This window comes from Giraffa tippelskirchi, chromosome 4 (genome assembly GCF_054371585.1).
Source record: "Giraffa tippelskirchi isolate mGirTip1 chromosome 4, T2T-mGirTip1v1.2.pri, whole genome shotgun sequence".
Classification (NCBI taxonomy): Eukaryota; Metazoa; Chordata; class Mammalia; order Artiodactyla; family Giraffidae; genus Giraffa; species Giraffa tippelskirchi.
Genome location: NC_137278.1, coordinates 135470532 through 135491963, shown reverse-complemented (window position 1 = coordinate 135491963; position 21432 = coordinate 135470532). Strand labels below are relative to the sequence as shown.

General features: G+C 37.0%; 1 protein-coding gene across 4 annotated transcripts in view; it reads left to right on the top strand.

The window, feature by feature from the left end:
• The window catches only part of ARID2 (AT-rich interaction domain 2), a 195377-nt gene that overhangs the window by 64080 nt on the left and 109865 nt on the right, over nt 1-21432 (top strand). For 2 of the 4 annotated variants that reach the window (XM_081483140.1, XM_081483141.1), the window contains one exon: nt 709-818. The exons of the other annotated variants lie outside the window; for them this stretch is intronic. The gene's annotated coding sequence lies outside the window, so the exon portion shown is untranslated. The remainder of the gene's footprint in view (nt 1-708; nt 819-21432) is intronic. 4 annotated transcript variants of the gene reach the window in all.

The following is a 21432-nucleotide window of genomic DNA, read 5'->3' as shown; positions in this document are numbered from 1 at the left end:
CTGGTCTCGATCTTCTAGATGCTAGTAGCACCTCATCTCTGTCGTGACAACCAAAAATGTCTCTGCATTGCTAGATAAACCTTTGTTGTTGTTGTTCAGTCGCTAAGTCATGTCCAACTCTTTGTAATCCCATGAATTGCAGCATGCCAGTCTCCCCTGTCCTTCACCATCTCATCCTCCCTCGCCCCCTTCTGCTCTTGCCCTCAAACTACCCCAGTATTGTGTCTTTTTCATTGAGTTGATTCTTCACATCGAGTGGCCAAAGGAGGGTAAAATTGGCCCTAGTGGAGAGCCACTCCTATAGAGAAGTGTTGATTATTGCTATGCAAAACTTGTTAGTATATCACTGTAAATGATCAACCATGAAGACCCACATTCAAATTGTGAAAGAAAAAGACCTAATAAAGGACTTTAGTCAGCCAGGATAATGCCATTATAGATTGGGTTATGTATTTTATAAACTTTACTTTTGAAATGGTAAGTTATGTGTGTGTCTACACACACAATGTATAATTAATTATGCACTTATCAAGTTAGGTGCAATATGCTAGTTATGGAGAAGGTAAAGTGTCAGTGTGAGATGCAACAAAAATTTAATTAATAGAATTTAAAAATTTTACTTTTTTGTTCCATATTTTCATATTTAATCCTTAATTTTTAATTCACCAAGTTTTCAATATTTTACATTAACCTTCTGTATATTTTCAGCATAGCAAAACTTTCTGAAAAATGTCTTCTTGATTGTAACTTGCACTACTTCTGTGGAAGGATTTATTTATTGGTGTATAGGAAAAACACCTGTTTTAGCACATATACGTGTAAGTATAGAAGAAAAGATGTCATTTGTAAGTACCTGCTTATCTGAAGATACATTGAAAAGGTATCGCTTTAGGCATAACACTGAAATAAGGGATATAAAATTTAGGGGTAAATATTGTCCAAGCCCTAAATGTCTACAGGACATTTTCTGGAACTTTTGAGTTTGTATACAAAAATCACAAATTATGCCACTCCTAGATGTGAATGTTTAATTTGAGACTTCTTTGATTTTACAATGAATAAGCATTAAGTAGTAAAATTCATATGGTTAAAGTTTGTCTTACCTTGAATTTTCTCTGGGATTAAAAATTTTTTTCGAGTTAAGGGTAACTCTCAAGTCTCAAATGTTATCAGGATAGAATAGTTTGCTCAATAAAACTGAACATTTAGAGCTTTAAATGTTCATTATATTTTGGAAAAAGTTCAGATTATAAGCAGTCATCATTTGCTAGCCTTGAATTTGAGTACCAAGTATCACAAGATTAATGGATATATTTTCAAACAAGATAAGGTACCTCCACATCAGCTGTTATAAGCTAAGTTTCTTAGAAGCGCTTTATACCTTGGGTTGGTTTGAAGAGCCTCACCATAGTTCTGGTGTTTAGGCTTTTAAAACTGGAGGTGATCTCTGCTGATTTAATATGATTCATATCCTTCAGGCCTTGCATTTCCCAGGGTAGCATTTCACAAACTGCCCTGAAGATGGGAATAGGTGGGGAAGTGGAGATCTGTGAGTCTGAGGAAAACTGCTTGTTGTATGCTACTTAGAGATTGACTATGCACATTAACATATTAAGTGGTCTAAGCTAGGAAAATTGCTTAAACCGTATTTCTTAAAGTTAACTGACCATGCATCCTTTTTGGTTGAGTATTTATTAAGATCTTGAAGATCAAATATTTTGCAGACCTGCTTTGGAAGCATTACTCTAGTAGAAGATGAAACCCACTGCTTCCTCAGTTCAGTTCAGTTGCTCAGTCATGTCCGACTCTTTGCGACCCCATGAATTGCAGCACGCCAGGCCTCTCTGTCCCATCACCAACTCCCGGAGTCTACCCAAACCCATGTCCATCGAGTCGGTGATGCCATCCAACCATCTCATCCTCTGTTGTCCCCTTCTCCTCCCGCCCCCAATCCTACCCAGCATTAGGGTCTTTTCCAGTGAGTCAACCCTTCGCATGAGGTGGCCAAAGTATTGGAGTTTCAGCTTCAACATCAGACCTTCCAATGAACACCCAGGATTGATCTCTTTTAGGATGGATTGACTGGATCTCCTTGCAGTCCAAGGGACTCTCAGGAGTCTTCTCCAACACCACAGTTCAAAAGCATCAATTCTGCGGTGCTCAGCTTTCTTCACCGTTCAACTCTCACATCCATACATGACCACTGGAAAAACCATAGCCTTGACTAGACAGACTTTTGTTGGCAAAGTAATGTCTCTGCTTTTAAATATGCTATCTAGGTTGGCCAAAACCTTCCTTCCAAGGAGTAAGCATCTTTTAATTTCATGGCTGCAGTCACCATCAGCAGAGATTCTGGAGCCCCAAAAAATAAAGTCTGACACTGTTTCCACTGTTTCCCCATCTGTTTCCCATGAAGTGATGGGACCAGATGCCATGATCTTAGTTTTCTGAACGTTGAGCTTTAAGGCAACTTTTTCACTCTCCTCTTTCACCTTCATCAAGAGGCTCTTTAGTTCTTCACTTTCTCCCATAAGGGTGGTATCATCCGCATATCTGAGGTTATTGATATTTCTCCCGGCAATCTTGATTCCAGCTTGTGTTTCTTCCAGCCCAGCGTTTCTCATGATGTACTCCACATATAAGTTAAATAAGCAGGGTGACAATATACAGCCTTGACGTACTCCTTTTCCTATTTGGAACCAGTCTGTTGTTCCATGTCCAGTTCTAACTGTTGCTTCCTGACCTGCATACAGGTTTCTCAAGAGACAGGTCAGATGGTCTGGTATTTCCATCTCTTTCAGAACTTTCCACAGTTTATTGTGATCCACACAGTCAAAGGCTTTGGCATAGTCAATAAAGCAGAAATAGATGTTTTTCTGGAACTCTCTTGCTTTTTCAATGATCCAGCGGATATTGGCAATTTGATCTCTGCTTCCTCTGCCTTTTCTAAAACCAGCTTGAACATCTGGAAGTTCACGGTTCACGTATTGCTGAAGCCTGGCTTGGAGAATTTTGAGCATTACTTAGTAGCATGTGAGATGAGTGCAATCGTGTGGTAGTTTCAGCATTCTTTGGCATTGCCTTTCTTTGGGATTGGAATGAAGACTGACCTTTTCCAGTCCTGTGGCCACTGCTGAGTTTTCCAAATTTGCTGGCATATCAAGTGCAGCACTTTCACAGCATCACCTTTGAGGATTTGAAATAGCTCAACTGGAATTCCATCACCTACACTAGCTTTGTTCGTAGTGATGCTTTCTAAGGCCCACTTGACTTCACATTCCAGAATGTCTGGCTCTAGGTGAGTGATCACACCATCGTGATTATCTGGGTCATGAAGATCTTTTTTGTACAGTTGTTCTGTGTATCTTGCCACTTCTTAATATCTTCTGCTTCTGTTAGGTCCATACCATTTCTGTCCTTTATCGAGCCTATCTTTGCATGAAATGTTCCCTCGGTATCTCTAATTTTCTTGAAGAGATCTCTGATCTTTCCCAATCTGTTGTTTTCCTCTGTTTCTTTGCACTGATCGCTGAGGAAGGCTTTCTTATCTCTCCTTGCTATTCTATGGAACTCTGCATTCAGATGGGAATATCTTTCCTTTTCTCCTTTGCTTTTCGCTTCTCTTCTCTTCCCAGCTATCTGTAAGGCCTCCTCAGACAGCCATTTTGCTTTTTTGCATTTCTTTTCCATGGGGATTTTCTTGATCCCTGTCTCCTGTACAATGTCACGAACCTCTGTCCATAGTTCATCAGGCACTCTGTCTATCAGGTCTAGTCCCTTAAATCTATTTGTCACTTCCACTGTATACTCATAAGAGATTTGATCTAGGTCATACCTGAATGGACTAGTGGTTTTCCCTACTTTCTTCAATTTAAGTCTGAATTTGGCAATAAGCAATTCATGATCTGAGCCACAGTCTGCTTCCTCAGCAACTGTTAAATGACCAGTGGAGGGAACGTGTTAAAAGTATTAACACAGAAGTTGTAGATTATTAAAGGAAAAATTTGAGGATGTAGAAAGGATGCTTTAAAAATAGAGAGTAAGTTTTAGAGGGTGACTAGTTATAAATTGAAATTCTGGAATAAAAGGAGTTTGGCATATGCTACATTAGTTATTTTATAAAGAACATAGCTTGTCATGTGATATAGAAAGAAAGCCAGCAGAATTAGAAATTATATTGATGAAAGAGTTTACATACTGAATTGGTAAGGTTATTAAATTAATCTTATTTTCCATTTTGTAAGAAAATGAAATGTTACCCATTTAGTCCATTTATATTGTTTTTGTATATATTTGTGTTTGATGGTTTTGTTTGTGTTTATAATATTCTTGATTCATTTGGAAGCAGACTGCATAGGAAGGAAAAGTTATTTAAATTCTTTGGACCGTTAGTTTATACGCAAATGATACTTAATCCGCTCACAGCCTGTATTTTCAGTAATTTCACCCCTTCTTTGGATGGGGAAACTGGTTTAAAAAGATTGTGGCTTGCCTAATATCATACAGCTAGTTATTTAGAAAATAGTACTTGGAGCCTAGATATTTATATTATAATAAATTACCTAATATATGAGTAAAAAGCTGAAATTTGTAATGGATGTTAAGAAAGGAAAATCTTGTTCTAACCAGAGACTGTCCTGTAAATTGTTCAGGCTGTTAAGAAGCCTGCCTGTGGTTTTCTTGATTCTTTCTGTCAAAATAGGGGTGACGGAAGATGAGATGAAGGCAGTAAAGATAGAGATAAGAGCACTAGAGTGCTCTAAAGTTAAACAAGTTTGAGCCCTGATTCTATCACTTAACTAGTTTTGACCTTGGGCAAATTATTTAACTTCTTTAGTTCTCACTTTTCTAACTTCTTAAATGGTTTCAATAATGCCTATCTCATATTGTTTCATAATTGGTAACTGGTGGCACCATCATAAGCACTAGTTACATTTAGTGAAAGGATTTAGTTAGAATTGAGTTTCTTTGTCAGAGGCACAGGGATTTTTACCTTTAAACCCTTACAGGAGGGAAAATGATCTCACCTGGTAATTTACTTTATGTTGTTGTTCTAGTTGCTAATTCGTATCTGACTCTGTGTAATCCTATGACTTATAGCATGCCAGGCTTCTCTGTCCGTCACCATCTCCCCAGAGCTTGCTCAAACTCACGTCCATTGAGTCTGTGATGCTATCCAGCGGCTTGCCAGATGCCATCCTCTGTCTTCCCCTTCTCCTCCTGCCCTCAATCTTTCCAAGCATCAGGGTCTTTTCCAGTGAGTTGACTCTCCTCATCAGGTGGCCAAAGTATTGGAGCTTCAGCAGCAGGCTTTCCAATGAATGTTCAGGGTTGATTTCCCTTAGGATTGACTAGTTTGGTCTCCTTGCTGTTTAAGGAACTCTCAAGAGTCTTCTCTAGTACCACAGTTCGAAAGTGTCAGTTCTGTGCTCAACCTTCTTTATGATCCAACCCTCACATCTGTACATGACTACTGGAAAAACCATAGCTTTGACTACATGGACCTTTGTTGCAAAGTAATGTGTTTACTTTTTAATATGCTATTTAGATACGTCATAGCTTTCCTTCCAAGGAGCAAGCATGTTTTAATTTCATGGCTGCAGTCACTGTCCTCAGTGATTTTGGAGCCAAAGAAAATAAAATCTGCCATTCTTTCCATTTTGTCCCCATTTATTTGCCAAGAAGTGATGGGATTGGATGCCATGATCTTAGTTTTTTTAAATGTTGAATTTTAAGCCACAGTTTTCACTCTCTTTTACCTTCATCAAATGGCTGTTTAGTTCCTCTTCACTTTCTGCCATTAGGGTGGTATCAGATGATAACCACCTATCTGAGGTTGTTGATATTTCTCCCAGCAGTCTTGATTCCAACTTGTGATTCATCCAGCCTGGCATTTTGCATGATGTACTCTGCATATAAGTTAAATAAGTAGGGTGACAAGATACAGCCTCATTGTACTCCTTTTCCAATTTGGAATCGGTCTGTTGTTCCATGTTCGGTTCTAACTGTTGGTTCTTGACCTGCATATAAATTTCTCAGGAGACAAGTAAGGCGGTCTGGTATTCCCATTTCTTTAAGAATTTTCCACAGTTTGCTGTGATCCACACAGTCAAGACTCTAGTGTAGTCAGTAAAGAACATATTTTTCTGTAATTCTCTTGCTTTTGCTATGAACCAGCAGATATTGGCAGCAAAGCTTAACTGACTCCAAAGTTTTCTATTCTTGTTTTTCTACCCTGCCTATTAGAATTTATTTTCCTATAGCTTGATTTTCTAACCTGATCAAGCATTTATAGTGTCCATTCAATGGTTAAATTTTAAAGCTTAGAGCATGTAGTTTTGATTCTGTAACATTATTAGGTATCATTGAGAATGTTAACATAATATTAGTACCTACTATTTGTTATAGATGCATAACATTTAATATGCTTAGCTCTGTTCACCATGTCTGTTACAACATACAGTACTGTTTAGTAGATGTTGTATCTGTTTTACATATAGGAAACTAAGAGGATGAAATAAATCATGCACCTCAAGTTCATATATTTAATAAATGGCAGTGCTGGGATTGAAATATAGTTTTGAATCTGTAGCCCATCTTTATATTGTATTTAAGCATATTCTTATGTCATCAATATGTCTGTATTTTAATAGGAAAACTTATGAAATCTTTCAGAAGATAAGATATATGAAAATTTAATTTTTTCCTTCAGCAGTGTCTTCCTGGGTAGTATTTGAAAAGTACTCCTCGAAATAATTGTGAATGATTACTTTTTCAACTTGAAACACAACTATTGTACAACATTATTCAGGTGTACAACATGATTTGATATTTGAATGTATTGCAGAATGGTCACCACAATAAGTCTAGTTAACGTCTATTACCGTACATAATCATAGAGTTTTGTGTGTGTATGATGAGAACTTTTAAGATCTAGTCTCTTTGCAACTTTCACATATGCAGTACAATATTAACTATAGACACCGTGCCATGTATTACTCCTCTGTGAAGTATTTGTTTTGTTACAGGTAGTTTATATCTCTTGACTCCATCACTCATTTGGCCCATCCTGTGCCCACACTTCTGTTAACCAACGATCTGTTCTCTGTATCTGTGAGCTTGGTGTGGTGTGGCTTTTTTTCTTGTTTTTGGATTCCCCATGTAAATGAAATCATATGGTATTTGTCTTTCTCTTTCTGACTTATTTCACTTAACATGACACCCTCTAGGTCTATCCATGTGGTTGCACATGGCAAGATTTCATTCTTTTTATGGCTAAATAATATTCTATTACTTAATATACCACATCTTTATTCATTTATTCATTGGTAAATCTTCTTTACTTATTTATTCATCGTCTAATTCTTTGAATACATGTGTAGAAGTATAATTGCTAAATTATATAGTAGTTATATTTTTAATATTTTTCTGCTGCTGCTGCTAAGTCACGTCAGTCGTGTCCGACTGTGTGTGACCCCATAGACGGCAGCCCACCAGGATCCCCCACGCCTGGGATTCTCCAGGCAAGAACACTGGAGTGGGTTGCCATTTCCTTCTCCAATGCATGAAAGTGAAAAGTGAAAGTGAAGTTGCTCAGTCGTGTCTGACTCTTAGCGACCCCATGGACTGCAGTCTACCAGGCTCCTCCATCCATGGGATTTGCCAGGCAAGAGTACTGGAGTGGGTTGCCATTGCCTTCTCCGATTGCTTTCCATAGTGGCCATACCAGTATGCATTTCCACATCTGCAGCAGCAATTGATATTTCTTGTCTTATCGATGATAACCATGTTAACAAATATGAGGTGATGTTTCATAGTGGTTTTGGTTTGCATTTCCCTAATGATGGGTAGACTCCGGGAGTTGGTGATGGACAGGGGGGCCTGGCGTGCTGCGATTCATGGGGTCGCAAAGAGTCGGACACGACTGAGCGACTGAACTGAACTGAATGATTGGTGATGTTGAGCATCTTTTCGGTACTTATTGGCCATTTGTATGTCTTTGGAAAACATCTATTCAGATCCTCTGCCTATTTTTTAATCAATTTTCTTTCTTTTTGCTGAGTTATTCAAGTACTTTATATATTTTGAATATTAACCTCATACCAGACATATGATATGTAAATATTTTCTCCCATTTACTAGATCACATTTTCATTTTGTTGATGGTTTCCTTTGCTGTGCTGGAAACATTTTAGTTTGATGTAGTCCTACTTGTTGCCTTTTGTTGCCTTTGTTTTTAGTGTCAAATTTAAAAAGTCATAGCCAAGACTGGTGTCAGACTACTACTTGTGTTTTCTTCTACGAGTTTTATGGTTTCTGGCCTTACATCCAAGTCTTTAATTCATTTTGGAGTTAATTTTTGTGTGTGGTGTAAAATTGTGGTGAGATATATATTTATAAATATGTGCCATGGATTATGATCCTTTGTACTCTGAACAATATATAGAACCTTCTCACATAAATTGTTTCATGTAAAGTTTTTCTCATAAGAGATGTAAAGTGGAGCAAGAAAGTCCATTTACACTGTATTTTAATGTTTGAGTTTGTTCAGTTATATGAGTTAATAAAGCTGCTTTATGATTAGTCATATGAGGTTAAATTTGGCTTAAGGGAAAAGACTAAAGATTTCTAAAAGCTAACATTTGCTTGCTTGAGTATTAATGCATAGGAATGTGAACAGTGCATTGACATGGTTTCTTTTGAAGAAAATTCTCATCAGCTTAAAGATATTTTATATTTCTCAGAAAACTAACAGTAATTTCTCAAAGAGTTTCCTGAGGAACTTTCCTGGCAGTCCAGTGGTTGAGACTTCACCTTATGCAGAGGGCAGGGGGTGAGGGTTCAATCCCTGGTTAGGGAACTGAGATCCTTCATGCCTCACGACCAAGGCACCAAGACATGGAATGGAAGCAATGTTGTAACAAATTCAATAAAGAGTTTAAAAATCATCTACCTCAAAAAAAAAATGAAAGATTTATAATTTCTGACTTATTGTATGAAACCTATATTTACTCTCTAAAATGGTGTTATTAATAGCACTTATGAAGATCAAACACTGACTAAAGAGAATCTCAGGTAAATGTCTTAATGCCTGGAAATAATGCCTAGAAGTATTACCTGGAAAGAAATAGATTTCTTACAGAAATTTCCTTCTATCACAATACACAGTTGGACAAAGAAGTTCATAATTTTATGTAGTTCTTTTACCCTCTCTTTTAAAGAGGTCTGCTATGTTATCAGGAACATTCAATTAACTTTAGTGCTGTTCTAAAAAGTTTGAAGAAAAGACATGTGGAAGAAGAAACTTTCAATAGTAATTTTTATTGGAAACTTCTCTTTGTTTTTTTTTTTCCTTCCTGTGAGTTTGGGTGTTTATAATAGTGAAAAATTTCAAGGAAATTTCTTTTCTTTTGTGTTCTCCAAATTGAAGGCTTCCCAACATCTGTAAATTTTTTTTATTTTTTTTAATTTTTTAGCAGGGAGAGAAGAAATTCTAGGGGGAAGAAAGTATTTTTTAAAGCATATTATGATCTGGGTTGTTGCATAACTTTCTTTTTGTTGAAAATAAGTATAAACTTATGGGTAATCTTTTATGACAGTCTAGATGGTAGTCACCTATGTTAAAGCAATTCCCTTAAGAATGGACTATGTATTATCAAAGGACAACAAAGTTACAGTAACACACATCAAAAATGTAACTGTTCTGTTCATTTGCTTTCACTTCTACTGATTTGCTACTCTAGCAAGGCCAGTAACCTGTTATTCACTCATTCAACTTTTATTTTAAAAAGTCTCACTACAGAGTTCAAATGCTGGGAAACATTGAAGGGAAAAGGAGAAGAGGGTGGCAGAGGATGAGATGGTAAGATAGCATCACTGACTCAATGGACATAAACTTGAGCAAACTCTGGGAGATAATGGAGGACAGGGAAGCCTGGAATGCTGTGGTCCATGAGGTCACAAAGAGTCAGACACGACTTCGTGAATAAACAACAGAGTTCAAAATAGTAATTAAATTTATGGGTTCAATAAATAAACAAACTGGGTTCAAATCCTGGCTCTAAAACTCACTATCCTAAACTTCAATTTATTCATCTATTAAATATTAATTGACAATATATGACTGTTAGCCAAGTGGAACATCATCCTCCTCAGTTGCCTTCCCTGGGAGTAGTGGTGCATGGTTATTTTTTTCTTTGCCTGTTGGAAGTTTGGTGCATTTTAGATTGTATTTCAGTTAGGTCATGGGATCTCAGGCTGATTCCTCTGGTTTATAGTGCTTCTTCTGGGCCAGTAATTCCTTATTTATCTTTTGTTATTAAATTCTTACACATATTTGCAATGTTGTAAAAGGATGTGGTCTCTGTGATTCTACTTTTTGGTATTTGTTGAGACTTATTTTTTATGGCCTAGTAGGTGGTCAGTTTTTATAAATATTCCATATGTGCTTGAGAAGAATATATATTCTCTGATTTAAATATGTCTGTTAGATTAAGCTTGATAATCATTTTACCCTTCTACATTTGTTAATTTTTTCTGTCTGCTTGGACTATCAATAAATAAAAGACATTTTAAAATCTCCCTCCATAGAGGTGGATTTGTAAATTTCTTTGTAAATTCTAAAAAATTTTGCTCTAAATATTTTGAGATTATTAGTGCATACCAGTTTAGTACTGTATTTTATCATTAAATAGTGATCCTCCTTAAAGCAAATAATATTGTTTATTTTAAACTTATTATGTCTCGTGTTGATATAGTGAAAGTGAAGTCGCTCAATTGTGTCTGACTCTTTGTGACCCCATGGACTGTAGCCTACCAGGCTCCTCAGTCCATGGAATTTTCCAGGTAAGAGTACTGGAATGGGTTGCCATTTCCTTCTTCAGGGGATCTTCCTGACCCAGGGATTGAACCTGGGTCTCCTGCGTTGCAGTCAGACGCTTTACCATCTGAGCCACCAGGGTAAGCCCCTTAGCACCTCCCAATTTATGTGATTAGAATATAACTGGTATAACCTTTGAACCTTTGTCTGTATTAAGAATTAGTAATCTTATAAATGTATCTTATTTTGTTTCTTTATTCAGTCTTATTATCTGGCTATAAATTCTTGAATTAATGAATGCTCATTTTACTATTTTTGATTACTATTATTTTTAAACTTTTTATTATCTTAAACTGTTTATTTTTCCTGATTGTTCTATATGACTTTAAAAACGTACTTTGATGTATCTTTTGTTTTATTTGTGTTTTATTCCATTTATAAACACACCTGACTTAGAAACTGTATACTCTCCTTTTCATTTGTAGAATCTTCTCTGGAAATGTTGCCATGTGTATTAACAAAGTCTTCAAGTTACAACTTCATCTGATCTTGAAAAGCACACTTTTACTCTGATTTTTCAACCAGATCTTTGATTGTGTTTTCCCTTTTTGTGACTCTTAATGTTTTTATTCTTGTACCATTTAACTATTTTTTTAAAGACAGTCTCTTCATTATTTTATATGAAGTTCATTGTCTTGTGGAAAATAATTGTTTGAACAAACACTTGTCAGTAAACATCTTACAAACAGAAAAGTTCAAAAAGTGTTAAGTGTACAACTCAGTGAATCATTATCAAGTATAACCATTACCCAGGGGTCCCTGATTATTTTTTATTTGAACATTTGACTGTTTTTTATATCTACTTATAGATTTACCAATTTATTAAGTTGGTGCAAAAGTAATTGTGGTTTTGCATTGTTGAAATTTGCTGTTTGATATTGGAGTACATTCTTAAATAAATTTGGTTATGTTATACATTATTTTAATGTGCATTTCTTGCTTTATGTTTTTTTCTAATGACTTATTGCTAAGTCTCTTCAGTCGTGTCTGACTCCGTGCGACCCCACAGACGGTAGCCCACCAGGCCTGCCCCATCCCTGGGATTCTCCAGGCAAGAACACTGGGGTGGTTTGCCGTTTCCTTCTCCAATGCGTGAAAGTGAAAATTGAAAGTGAAGTTGCTCAGTCGTGTCCGACTCTGAGCAACCATTACTTGCTGTTTATTTTATATTTATCTTAGACTATAGAAATGATGTTAGACAAAAAGCAAATCTGAGCAATTTTTTAAATTCAAGTTCAAAATGGATCGTAAAGCAGTGTAAATAGCTCACAATATCTAACAATGCATTTGGACCAGGAACTGCTAATGAATGAATGTACAGTGCAGTGGTGGTTCAAGAAATTTTGCAAAGAAAATGAAAACCTTGAAGATGAGGAGCGCAGTGGCCTGCCATAGGAAGTTGACAGCAACCAACTGAGAGCCATCATCAAAGCTGATCCTCTTAAAACTCGACAGGAAGTTGACGAAGAACTCAGTGTCCACCATTCTACCGTCATTTGGCATTTGAAGCAAATTGGAAAGGTGAAAAAACTTGATAAGTGGGTGCCTCCTGAGCTGACTGAAAGTAAAAAAAATCGTCGTTTTGAAGTGTCACCTTCTCTTATCTATGCAACAGCGAGCCATTTCTTGATTGGATTGTGACGTGCAATGACAAATGTATTTTGTACAACAACCAGTGATCACCTGCTAAGTAGCTGGACCGAAAAGAAGCTGCAGGGCACTTCCCAAAGCCAAACTTGCACCAAAAAATGGTCATGGTCACTTGGGTGGTCTGCTGCTGGTCTGACCCACTACAGCTTTCTGAATCCCAGCAAAATCATTACATCTGAGAAGTGTGCTCAGCAGGTAGATGAGATGCAGTGAAAAATGCAGTGACCGCAGCTAGCATTGGTCAACAGAAAGGGCCCAGTTTTTCTCCACGACAATGCCCGCCACACATCACACAACCAACGCTTCAAAAGTTGAATGAATAGGGCAACGAAGTTTTGCCTTATCTGCCATGTTCACCAGAGATCTTGCCAACCGACTACCATTTCTTGAAGTATTTCCACAACTTGTTGCAGGGAAATTGCTTCCACAAGCAGCAGGAGGCAAAAAATGCTTTCCAAGAGTTTGTTGAATCCTGAAGCATGGATATTTCTGCTACAGGAATAAACAAACATTTCTTGTTGGCAAAAATATATTGATGTAATGGTTCCTATTTTGATTTATAAAAATATATTTGAGCCTAGTTATAATGATTTAAAATTCACTGTCTGAAACCACAGTTAATTCTGTACCAACCTAATATTTGTTCATCATTTATATGACACTGTAAGACCTTTCTTTTGGTATTGTTTCTCTTTTTCTTGAGGTACATCGTTTAGCATTTCCTTTGGTGTATATATTTTGATGGTAAAGTGTTTTTGTTTGTCTGAAAATTCTTTTTTTCTTCCATGTTCTTGAAAGGTAGTTTTTTAAGCATATGATTTTTGGTCACAGGTTTTTTTTCTGATAGAACTTTGATTATATTACTCTACTATCTTCTGCCTGAAGTTATTGGTGATGAATCAGCATCAGTCTAGTTGTCTGTCTTAGTTAGTATCTGCATGATTTCTTTGACTGCTTTTAAGATTTTTCTTCTTTTTTTGGCTTTGTGGAGTTTTATTAACACATACTTGGTGTGTGTGTATGTGTGTGCTTATTTGTTCTGCTGGATTTGTATTTTCTCATATCGTTTGAGTCTTTCATCAGCCCTGAAAAATGTAAGCCATGATTTTTCAAATCTCTTGCTATATTATTTATTCCATTTTTGAGGTCTTCAATGACATGTATTAGGTGCTGTTATAAAAGAGTCTGAAATGCAGTACTTGGCTGCAAACTCAAAAACGTCAGAATGATCTCTGTTCATTTTCAAGACAAACTATTCAGTATCACAGTAATCCAAGTCTGTGCCCCAATCACCAATGCTGAAGAAGCTGAAGAAGCTGAAATTGAACGGTCCTGTGAAGACCTACAAGACCTTCTAGAACTAACACCCCAAAAAAGATGTCCTTTTCATCATAGGGGACTGGAATACAAACATAGGAAGTCAAGAGATACCTGGAATAACAGGCAAATTTGATCTTGGATTACAAAAGGAAGCCAGGCAAAGGCTAACAGCGTTTTGCCAAGAGAATGCACTGGTTATAGCAAACATCCTCTTCCAACAACACAAGAGATGACTCTACACATGGACATCACCAGATGGTCAAGACCAAAATCAGATTGATCATATTCTTTGCAGCCAAAAATGGAGAAACTCGATACAGTCAGCAAAAACAAGACAAGGAGCTGACTGTGGCTCAGAGCATGAACTCCTCATTGCCAAATTCAGACTTTAATTGAAGAAAGTAGGGAAAACCACTGTGGCATTCAGGTATGACCTAAATCAAATCCCTTACAATTATCCAGTGCAAGTGACAAATGGGTTCAAGGGATTAGATCTAATAGATAGGGTGCCTGAAGAACTATGGACAGAGGTTCGACTGTTGTACAGGAGGTGGTGATCAAAACCATCCCCAAGAAGAAGAAATGCAAAAAGGCAAAATGGTTGTCTGAGAAGGCCTTACAAATAGCAGAGAAAAAAAAAGAAGCGAAAGGCAAAAGAGAAAAGGAAAGATATACCCATCTGAATGCAGAGTTTGAAAAAATAACAAGGAGAGATGATAAAGCCTTCCCAGTGATCAATGCAAAGAAATAGAGGAAAACAAAAGAATGGGAAAGACTAGAAATCTCTTCAAGAAAACTAGAGATACCATGAGAACATTTCATGCAAAGATGAGCACAATAAAGGACCTAACAGAAGCAGACGATATTAAGAAGGGGTGGCAAGAATATACAGAAGAACTATACAAAAAAGATCTTCATGACCCAGATAACCACGATAGTGTGATCACTCACCTAGAGCCAGACATCCTGGAATGCGAAGTCAAGTGGGCCTTAGGAAACATCACTACGAACAAAGCTAGTGGAGGTGATGGAATTCCAGTTGAGCTATTTCAAATCGTAAAAGATGATGCTGTGAAAGTGCTGCACTCAGTATGTCACCAAATTTGGAAAACTCAGCAGTGGCCACAGGACTGGAAAAGGTCAGTTTTCATTCCAATCCCAAAGAAAGGCAATGCCAAAGAATGCTCAAACTACCGCACATTTGCACTCATCTCACATGCTAGTAAAGTAATGCTCAAAATTCTCCAAGCCAGGCTTCGACAGTCCATAAACCATGAACTTCCAGATGTTCAAGCTGAATTTAGAAAAGGCAGGGAACCAGAGATCAAATTGCCAACAGCCACTGCATCATAGAAAAAGCAAGATAATTCCAGAAAAAACATTTACTTCTGCTTCATCAACTATGCTAAAGCCTTCGACTGTGTGGATCACAACAAACTGTGGAAAATTCTTCAAAAGATGGGAACACCAGACCACCTTACCTACCTCCTGAGAAATCTGTATGCAGGTTAAGAAGCAACAGTTTGAACTGGACGTGAAACAACAACCTGATTCCAAATCGGGAAGGGAGTATGTGAAGCCTGTATATTGTCACTCTGCTTATTTAACTTACATGCAGACTACATCATGAGAAATGCGAGGTTGGATGAATCACAACTGGAATCAAGATTGCTGGGAGAAATATCAATAATCTGTGATATGCAGATAACACCACCCTTATGGCAGAAAGTGAAGAGGAGCTAAAGAGCTTTTTGATGGATGTGAAAGAGGGGCGTGAAAAAGCTGACTTAAAACTCAACATTCCAAAACTAAGTTCATTGCATCCAGTCTCATCACTTCATGCCAATAGATGGGGAAACAATGGAAATAGTGAGGCTTTATTTTTGGGGGCTCTAAAATCACTGCAGATGGTGACTGCAGCCATGAAATTAAAAGATGCTTGCTCCTTAGACGAAAAGCTACGTCGAAACTAGACAGCATTAAAAATCAGAGACATTACTTTGCCAGCAAAAGTCTGTACAGTCTAAACTATGTTTTTTCCAGTATGCACGTATGGATGTGAGAATTGGACCATAAAGAAGGATTGCTGCTGCTGCTGCTAAGTCGCTCCAGTCGTGTCCCACTCTGGGTGACCCCATAGACGGCAGCCCAGCAGGCTCCCCCGTCCCTAGGATTCTCCAGGCAAGAACACTGGAGTGGGTTGCCATTTCCTTCTCCAGTGCATGAAAGTGAAAAGTGAAAGTGAAGTTGCTCAGTCGTGTCTGACTCTTAGTGACCCCACGGACTGCAGCCTACCAGGCTCCTCCATCCGTGGGACTCGCCAGGCAAGAGCACTGGAGTCGGGTGCCATTGCCTTCTCCATAAAGAAGGATTAGGGCCGAAGGGCAGGAGGAGAAGGGGACGACAGAGGATGAGATGGTTGGATGGCATCACTGATTCGATGGACATGGGTTTGGGTAGACTCCGGGAGTTGGTGATGGACAGAGAGGTCTTGTGTACTGCAATTCATGGCGTCAGAAAGAGTTGGACATGAATGAGCAACTGAACTGAGCTGAACTGAGGGCTGAAAAATTGATGCTTTTGTACTGTGGTGTTGGAGAAGACTCTTGAGAGTCCCTAGGACTGCAAGGTGATCCAACCAGTTAATTCTAAAGGAAAACAACTCTGAATATTCATTGGAAGGACCCATGTTGAAGGTGAAGTTCAATACTTTGGTCACCTGATGCCAAGAGCTGACTCATTGAAAAGGACTTTGATGCTGGGAAAGGTTGAAGGCAGGAGGAGAAGGGGATGACAGAGGATGAGATGGTTGGATGGCATCACCATCAAATAGACATGAGTTTGAGCAAGTTCTGGGAGCTAATACAGGACAGAGAAGCCTAGCGTGCTGCAGTCCATGGGATTGCAAAGAGTTGGACAGAACTGAACAAGAAAAATTTTGTTTTTCTTGTTGCTTGATTTTTGAATTCCACATTTTATTTTTAAAAATATTTTCTCCATGTTTATATTTTATGTATGATTAATTGGTTACTGTCTAGCACTCTCGGTGATTTGTTTCAATGTCTGTTAAGTGATCTTTGCTTATGACATCATTATTGAAAACCTGAGTGCCTGAACTGAGGCATTTTCTTAGAAAAGGATTTATATTGCGTTACTATGGACCTGGGACTACTTCAGCTATCTTTCACAGCCTATAGCTTAATATAAGGGCTTCTGAAGAAGTTGTAACTTTAACATTAAAAATCATGGTATTTCAGTCATGAAGTAATTCTTAGATATTTCAAAATATTAGATACATCACTCAGTATATAATACTTGAATAATTTATAGAACCATAGAAATGATTTTTGCAGATATTAGTATCATGAAGTTTAAATAATTTTTCACCATTTTAAGACTATATTTCCTTTTGATAGCAAAATTAGAGAATAGAGAAGCTAAGTCTTCCATTCGTTGACATTTTATTAAAACAACACTGGCATGATGTATGCCGAGTGATCACAATTAATCAGATTTACTCTTTTCACTACTTGCTTCAACAGCGATTTAAGATCAAGAAGTATATATATTAGTCACTATAGAAAAAGTTTGACAGTTCCTGAGAAAGTTGACCATAGAGTTGTCCTGTAAACCAGCAATCCTACTTCTAGGTAGTATCCATAAGGATTAAAAACAAGTATTCAAACGATTTGTTCGTATGAATTATGAACATTATGAATGTTCATAATAACACTATTCACAACAATCAAAAAGTGAAAAAAGCACAAGTGTTCATCAACTGATGAGTGGATAGACAAAATATGATATAATAATAAAATGTTTGAAATATTATTTGACCATAAAAAGGAATGTACTTATAACATACTACAGCATGAATGAATCTCAGAAACATTATGCTGTGTAAAAGTATACACGTGATGTATAATTCATTTTATATGAATTGTCCAGAATTTGCAAATCCGCAGGCCCAGAAAGCACATTTGCAGTTGTTGGGGATGGGAGTAAAGGGGAAATGGGAGTGACTGTTTAATTTGTACATGGAATCATAAAAATATTTTGGAAGTAGATTGAGATTATAGTGCACAGTGTTCTAAACATAGTGCACAGAATGTTCTAAATACCACTGAATTGCATACCTAAAATGCTTAATTTTGTTATTTGAAGTTTACCTTGATAATAATATCAATAAACATATTATTAGTTTCTTTTAATTTAAGACCCTATTGAAGAAAGCAGGTTGTGGGACTGAATTCATGTGTAGCTTCCTTGATGTACCTGAGGATAATGTTGCATTACAACTGCTTTCAGCTTACTAATCAAATTAAATAACTAACTATAAATCTCATCCTGTAGCTTGGATTTTCAGTGATAAATAGAGTTGAAATTTGAGCATTTCTCTTTCTCATATAGTTCTCTGTATATGCAGAGTAACCTTGTACATCACTGGTTTTGTCCACCTATCAAGCATTAAGATCTGCAGATATGCATGAGGGATAGTAGTTTCTCTTCCAAATTATGTCACTGATAATGTATGACATTATATCCTTTGTTATAGATTTCTGTCAATAGTTTCTTCTCTTTTTTTCTTCAGTCATAATATTTGTCAAGAGGTTTTTGCTTACTTGATAAACTTCCTAACATAAATTGTGCTTGTTTCTCTGGTGAGGGGTATAACATAAGTGAATTCATCTTTAATCTTCCTTTCTCATCAGTATTTTGTACAAAATTTGCCAGTTTCTTCCTGGAAAGGATTTGGCTGGTGAGGAATTCACTTGAAATTAAGTTGGTTGTTTGAAAGGAACTTGAGGCTTCAGCAGCTTTATATCACCATTAGTTAAAACCTTATAGTATTAACCATATAGTGAGCTCCAGGGGCATGTGGATAGTTAAATATGATGCAGCTTTATATCATCATTAGTTAAAACCTTAGTATTAATCATATAGTGAGCTCCAGGGGCATGTGGATAGTTAAATATGATCTATAAGAATGGTTGTACCTTCTGTTTTGTGATTTTTTTTTTGTATATGAAATTATCACACTTACAGATTTATCTCAACAGGATTCATGTTCCACTGTAACTAGAATCATTCCCTATTGACATTAATTATCTGAATCTGTATAGTAGAGTTTGGTACTGTTTTCATCAACATTTTTATGCATCAGTGAATAATTTTTCAGATTGCCATTTAATTTGGTGAATTGGAGATGATGAAACACAATAAGAATAATGAAGAGTAGAAATTTAACTGAGTAAACAGTAATGTTTAAGCTCTGACTATAGTCAAGATGAACTGAATGCTAGTCCTTGTAACATGTGTTCCACCTTTAAGAACATAGAATATAATAGAATTTCTGTGGAAATAAATATGTTACATTTCAAATTTGTGACATACATACTCAAAATTTCTTGTACAACTCAAACTGCTAGTAGCTAGTGGATCACTTGATTAATTCCAGGTACTGACAGTCACCTACCCTGTGCACTTCAGTGCTTTAGTTTATTGTTTTTTAACTTTAATTATTTGCATAATCACTTTGACAATATTTTTTTTATATTCCACAGTTTGCAGATAGGGTTAGATTTGGATTCTGATAGTAGAGACCCCAAACAACAGTGACATAAATGATATAGAAGTGTCTTATTTAGCCATCAATTGAGTCTGGAAGTAGGTGAAAATGGGCTAGTATTCTAGTTCTGTCAAACAAAATAATCAGGGATCCAGGTTCTTTTTATTTCATTACTCTGCCATGCATAACCTCCATTGCCAAGGTCACCTTTTAAACCTGGGTGGCTTCTTTAGTTTCATCCATCATCTGTATTCTAGCCAGCAGGAAGGAGAAAGGGATGAAGAGAGCTGAGGGGTGAATGCCAGCAGTCTTTAAAGGAAGGTTCCTGAAAACTGCCATAGGTAACTTTGTTTAGATCTGAAATTGCCAGAATTTAGGCACGTGTCCATACCTACATATGAGGAGCCTGTGAAATGTGTTCTTTATTCTGTGCCCAGTGACATTTTTGGAGAAGGCAATGGCACCCCACTCCAGTACTCTTGCCTGGAAAATCCCATGGATGGAGGAGCCTGGTAGGCTGCAGTCCATGGGGTCGCTAAGAGTCGGACATGACTGAGCGACTTCACTTTCACTTTTCACTTTTATGCATTGGAGAAGGAAATGGCAACCCACTCCAGTGTTCTTGCCTGGAGAATCCCAGTGATGGCTGAGCCTGGTGGACTGCCATCTATGGGGTCACACAGAGTTGGACACGACTGAGGTGATTTAGCAGCAGTAGCAGCAATGACATTTTGAGGATTTTGTTATTGTGATAGATTTAGTCTCTGCTTTACTATATCACCTCTACTCTTTATTTCCTTAATGTTTTTCTTTAACTTATATCCCTTGTTACTTAAATAATTGTATTTAAAACATAAATAATACGCTGTCACATTAAATAGTAATACTTTCTAGAAAAAAAAGAGAACTTAAAAATGCAGTAGAGTGAAGAGGAAATAATGAGCCCATTTCCTGGATATTTGCTCTCTGTTAAAAGGGAAGTTAGAGTTAAGAGAGGTGCTAAAGAAATACTAGCATTACACTGCTTTGATATAACAAGGATTGAAAGTAAGGAGGACCAATTTATCACCATATGAGTCAGTGTTAGTTTTCTGCCAGGCCTTCTGCCCTCCCTAAATTATTCTTATTCCTTGCCACTTTGTGAAATACTGCCCTAGTGCATGTTGTATGCAAGTGTACATGTGTCTTTATAGTAATATTTGCAGGTGTATAGTTTTACTATTTTAATAAACTTCTTCTAGAATGAAGCAAATAGTATGTTTATAAAATTGTTTTATAGTTTAGCATTTTTGTGATTTATAAATAAGTCTTTTAAACTTTAATGTTGAAAAGAGTGTATATTTTGCTTGATAACAGTTTTCTTGAGAACTTATGTGAATTTTTATTTGAAAATGAAAATGTTCATATTTTTGTATGGTGTGTTTGTATATTTTAATACTAGTCACTTTTACGAGTCACATTGCTGGGTGATCTTAAGGAAGAAAAAAGAATTATACCTATAACTGAGTTGTAAAAGAACACTGCCATTATGTTTCCACAACTGTAATTTTATCATTTTGTACCTTGATTTTAAGAGCATAAGATAAGGATACCAATAGTACGAGCTGCTGCTGCTGCTACTAAGTTGCTTCAGTTGTGTCTGACTCTGTGCAACCCCATAGACAGCAGCCCACCAGGCTCCCCCGTCCCTGGGATTCTCCAGGCAAGAATACTGGAGTGGGTTGCCATTTCCTTCTCCAGTGCATGAAAGGGAAAAGTGAAAGTGAAGTCGCTTAGTCGTGTCCGACTCTTAGCGACCCCTTGGACTGTAGCCTACCAGGCTCCTCTGTCCATGGGATTTTCCAGGCAAGAGTACTAGAGTGGGGTGCTATTACCTTCTCCTATAGTATGAGCTAAAAAGCTCAAAATACTGAGAGAATGTGAACTGTCATAATATTATGTAATCACTAGATTATATAAGTGTTTCATTAAAATTAGAACTGGATCATCATTACTTGACCAGCCTCAAGGAAAA